This window comes from Zingiber officinale, chromosome 9B (genome assembly GCF_018446385.1).
Source record: "Zingiber officinale cultivar Zhangliang chromosome 9B, Zo_v1.1, whole genome shotgun sequence".
Classification (NCBI taxonomy): Eukaryota; Viridiplantae; Streptophyta; class Magnoliopsida; order Zingiberales; family Zingiberaceae; genus Zingiber; species Zingiber officinale.
The window spans coordinates 105,941,912-105,947,908 of record NC_056003.1 but is presented as its reverse complement, the minus strand read 5'-3'; positions in this window follow the sequence as shown (position 1 = coordinate 105,947,908).

Sequence of the window (5,997 nt, the reverse complement as noted above, 5' to 3'; positions counted from 1 at the left end):
AAAATTTAAGTAAGAGAGATTTAGAATTAATTTTAATTTTAATTTTACTTTAACATTAGTATAGGTTTAACTTAATTTAAAATTAACTTTTAAATTTAAGTTTGAAATTAATTTTACTTGATTTTTAATTTTAATTTTAGTTTAACATAATTTTTAGGAAAGTTTTTTTTATTTAAACTAAAAATATTTGAAAGCTAATGTTAATAATTTTTTTTTATTTAATTTTTAAAAAATAATAATAATAATTTTTTTAAAGAAGCTAAAAAGGTTTTTAAAATGATTTTTAAATAATTTTTAAAATGATTTTTTTAATAATTTTTAAAAGAATTTTTAAAAGGTTTTTAAAATGATTTTTTAATGAATAAATTTTTAAAGAATTTTTAAAATATATTTTTAAAAGATTTTTAAAATAAACTTTTAAAGAATTCTAAAATGAACTTTTAAAAGGAATTTTTAAAAGATTTTTAAAATGAATTTTTAACGAATAAATTTTTAAAGAATTTTTACAATAAACTTTTAAATAATTTTTAAAATAAACTTTAAAAGAATTTTTTTAAATGAATTTTTTAAAAGAATTTTTAAAATTAATTTTTAAAATATTTTTAAAATGAATTTTTAAAATATTTTTAAAATGAATTTTTAACGAATAAATTATTAAAGAATTTTATAAAATAAATTTTTAAAGAATTTTTAAATGAATTTATAAAGAATTTTTAAAATAAATTTTTAAAGAAATTTTTAAAGTAAATTTTTAAATAATTTTTTTAAATAAATTTTTAAAGTATTTTTAAAATAAATTTTTAAAGAATTTTTAAAATAATTTTTTAGAATAAATTTTTAAAGAATTTTTATGTTAAACGGATTTTAAAATTTTAAGTTAAATTTTTTTAAAAAAACGTAATTTAAAAAAGATTTTTAGTTTTTAATTTTAAAGTAATTTAAAGTCAAAATACTTTTAATTTAATTTGAATTTAATTTAATTTAAATTTATTTCATATTATTTTAATTTGAATTTAATTTAATTTAATTTAATTTAATTTAATTTAAATTAATTTAAATTAATTTAATTTAAATTTTATTTAATTTACTTTTAATTTTAATTTAATTTAATTTAATTTAATTTTAATTTTAATTTTATTTTAATTTTATTTTAATTTAATTTGAATTTAATTTAATTTTAATTTAATTTAATTTGAATTTAATTTCATTTGTATTTAATTTAATTTGAATTTAATTTAATTTTATTTTATTTGAATTTAATTTAATTTGAATTTAATTTTATTAGTCATATCACCCGATCTAAATTTTCAAACAACGAAACCTATAATTTTGTGAGATAAATTAGATTCAATTTTTAGGATTTGATTTAACTTTGTGTTAGATTCAGGTTTAGTTTTAGGCTCAACAAACAGGTATTCTTTGAATAAAATTCTGGGCTATAGTGAGTCACCTGGACTTCATTAGAGTAATCATGCTTTCGAGATTTTTCAAATAGTTATATTCACTGAACTTAATACAAAACCTTAGTCTAACTGGTGAGGATCCATAAAAGGTAGCTTTGGTTAGTTCCACTTAGCCAAATGCACTAGGTTGAAGTCATATCTTCCTAGGCATGCATAGACTATGCTTCCCTAACGTACTATCATCCAAAACTTCATCGGTACCGTTGGTCAAGTTAAACTCTATCCTTTATTCTAGTTCTAATTGCTTGCCCAGTAGGTTGGTTTCGGTTACCCTTGTCGGGTAGATTATTTTTAGAGATACCAGCTATTCTGGAGCCTCCCCTGAATTATTGCCCTTTATTTTTTATTTTTATTTGTTGGTTTGTGTCTATTTCTTTTATAGTTATATTTAATTTCATCATATTCTAAGTTTTGGTGCGTTTTAAAATATTTAGTTTTTGAATTCGTTGATTTAGTTTGGTTTTTTATTTGATTTATTCGATTTTATATAGTATAATTTTTTTTAAAAGATTTTTGTATAATTGAAGTTGGTTTCAATTAAGATTTAATGTTTAATTTGTAATTTAAATTTAAGTTTTTAATTTTGAATTAATTAAAGTGGTCAAATTATCTTTCTTTAAAAGAGAGTATTTAATATTTGAATTTTCTTTTAGTTTTAATTTTATTAAGTTAATTGAATTGTCTTTATTTAATAGATCATCGTTAATGATTAAATTTTTGTTAATTTTTAAATTTGAATTAATTAAATTGTTTAAATTATATTTCTTTAAAGGTTTATCTTTTAACCTTTTATTAGTTGTTAATTTTGAATTTTCTAGATTATCTTTGTTTAATATATTATCTTTAATATTTAATTTTAAGTTTGTTAAATTTATTTTTGATTTGATCAGAGTATTTAATTTTATCCTTATATTTTCTTTACCTTTTAAGTTGATATAATTAGTGAAATTTATTATTTAAGTCTTATCTTTAAAACTTAATTTTTTGTTAATTAAATTATCTTGGGTTTGGATAGAATTTTTTTGATATTGTCTAGATTACTAAATAATTTATTAATTTTATCTAGATCAATATTGACCTTATCATTATTATTTGAATTTTCAGATTTGTTTAGGTTTAAATTTGAATTTTTAGGGTTATTAATTATTTTCAAATTTTATGAATTTTCTAAATTAATTAGATTTGTTTTATTAGAAAATATCCTAGGAGTATATTTGCAAGTATTGTCAGCTACACTATTTTCACAGATATTTTCAGAAATATCTAAATTAACATGTATATTCTTTAAACTACTATTAGCAGAAGTATTTTGGTAAATATTACTAACCTTGAGCGCAACCCCTAATTCAGTAGGTTTTCCTGTTGAATCTGACTCAAGTTTGGATTCGATTTTGACTTGATCGTCCAACTCCAACGGCTCCTCGTGAAGTTTGATCAATTGTGTCCAAAGCTCATATGCATTCTTGTACTTTTCTATTCTGCATAAAACATTGTTAGGTAAAATATTACAAATAATTTTACTTACATTTTTGTTCAGTTCCAAGTCCTGAGAAGGTTTTCTCAATATTAGCACATAATCGAAATCTAAGCTTCCTAAGAAGCATTCCATTAATCACTTCTAGTATTTGAAATCTTCTTGATCGTATGGTGGTGGTTCGTGGGGGTTTCGTCCTTCCTGAAGAATCATTGAATGCTGAAGATGGAAAACTAAAAAGTGGTGTCAAGACCTGGTCTTGGATTAGCAGTGCTGGAAAAAAATATAGTATTGCACTAATTTCGAGAAAAATAATAAAATATTAATAAAAAATATTATTTTAAATTTTTGAAAATGTAATATTTTGTCAATACTAAGCAATGGTGAAAAGATGACGATGTATTTTTCAAAAACAGTTTTGGAGGGAAAAAATGAATGACGTACCTGCTCTGATACCACTTGTTGGATCGTGAAAGTCGATAGAGGAGGGGTGAATATCGATTTTAAACTTTATCGAGAGATTACGCAGCGGAAAATGTATAAGCGAAAAGTAAAGAGCAATACTAACACAGTTCGATTTACTTGGTTCGGAGCATGTGTCGACTCCTACTCCAAGGCCCGCACATAAGGGTGCTTTCGATGGACAATTCACTAGCAATTCGAAACTTATTACAAATCTAAGTACAGGAAATGCTAAAATAAACTCCGACAATAATAATAAAGAAAAGAAGAAAACGGAAAGGCACTTTGTCGGAGTAGCGTCGCAATGTCGCAGCAGCGCAAGAATGTAGATTGTGAGTTGATGCCTCTGACTCCAGCCTTGACCCTCCTTATATAGGAGGTTCGGGGCACCCTGAAGTGACGTAGCCGAACCAACCAGCGAACTCCACGTGGCACAGCGACGTTGGGGATAAAACTTTGCCCCCGGGCGCCGGAGTACCTTCCGGGCGCCCGGAACTTGATTTCCAGCAGCTTCCTTCCTGCAAGAAAATGGTAGTCCGAGGCACTTATATCTCCTGCAAAACAGATTATTAGCACAGTTCATAGTTTAACAAAAAGAGTATTAATTAGATTTCGTCTCTCCGAGACCAGAATCTAGTCAAGATCTCGACTTAGAGTTTCGAAATGGTTCTAAGTCGGATCGGCGCCTAAGTTCCCTTCCCGGGAACACGTCCTCACAGTCATTCCCCTCTAGTGACTTACCTTTACTTACCTGCCAAACGTCAGGTCAGCCCTTCGACCCGTCTGGACTTCGTGCCAGTTATCCGGTCAGCCCGTCGACCTAGCTGTACTTCGTGACAAACGTCCGGTCAACCCGTCGGCCCGTTTGAACTTCGTGCCAACTATCCGGTCGGCCCGTCGACCTAGCTGGGCTTCGTGCCAGACATCAGGTCAGCCCGTTGACCTGTCTAGACTCTCCTGCGCACTCGATCAGAGTGTTAGATAACAACGAAATTAACTTAACCTATTTTGACATTCATCAAAATCTGGTTTAGACCGTTAGTGCTAACCGCACCAACATCCATGACCAAGATGACTTGTATACCTCAAGTCAAAGGAAACTTACACTCGAGCTGCAGCAAGAACTTCATAGATATATCCATATATGTAGAGAACCAAATGAAATCTTATAGCAAGTCACTCCAATGAACTAGTTATCATAACTAGCATTCATGTTTAACTCTCGACATCTTAATATCTTCAGCTAGTGAGAAACACCCGAGTGTATTTCTCTCACACTTGGACGCTTACAACTCACTTAACTCTTCCTCGCAACATTATCCTCAAGCCTTCGAGCCTTCTTCTTTTGGCTCTCGTCCGTCAAATGCATTCAGGCTCGCGGCTTGTCTCAATGTCATCATTTGTGTATGCCTCGAAGTGTGCTTCCCTCGGCTTGTCCTTACTGCTTTATCCACGGTCCCTCAGATGTTCCATCTTTCACCATACCCGAAGCCATCAAGCTGAGTCATATACGTATCTTACAAATTTGCACAACTCGAATATACATATCAAATATAAGAGTAAACATAACTTAAACATTTTTCCCAAACATTAAAACTCATGGTCACACCGGACTCTCAAGATTGCTTCCAACAAGTTCTGGTACTATGACACTAAGAGGCTTCCGAAAACCTATCATCTAATACACATTATTCTCAGTATCTCTATTATACTTGCATATTGTATTCATGTTTGTGCGAATATGCTTGTTCTCCGATAGTTTTCAGGGAGAAGAACTATATTAGATTGGGCATCATCAGCGATTAAAGATCGCGAACCTTGGAGTAATAGTCACTGGACTATAAACTAAATAAAATCGATCATGTTCTGTGTCTTTTGCTTTCAAATTTATTCCATTGTAAATTCGATTTTATACAAAGAAAAGAAAGGTTTTAAAACCAACGAGATCCCCCCCCCCCTTCTCGTCTTCAACGATCCTACATACACAACATTTTTTGGCAAAACCATTTAGGATTTTAGCTTTAGGGTTTATAGTATTAAGTCTAAAAAGATTATATTAGGTGCTCACGTGTGTGTGGATTTAAAAGTTAGATTATAATATTAAGTACACAAAAAAATTTTAAAAAAAAATAGGTGCTCACGGGATATGTGAGATAAGGGATATATATATATATATGTTTGAATTATGAATTAGGCAGATCAAGCGCATGAGCCCATTGAGTTTTGCCATTTTAAATTTTAAGTGAAACTTTTTCTTTTTTCAACCTGTGGGCCAATCCGAATCCATCACGGACTGATTTGTTAGACCCATCTTAAAATGAATCGATAAAATTTCAACCAAACTTACTTAAATTGGTTGACGTGGGGATCAATTTGACACATCCAACCAAATTGACAATTGTATTGCCAAATCTAGAAGACCCTGCAGTAGTATCAAGATTTAAAAATTAATAAAATTTTCATATTCATATTATTATTACTGGAATTAATTATTTCATTTAGTGAAACCTCTGGGGATACTTGGCATAATATACTTTTTTTTTAATCAATAGCACACAGTAAGCTTCCATTTTACGGCACTTAAACTAAAAATATGCT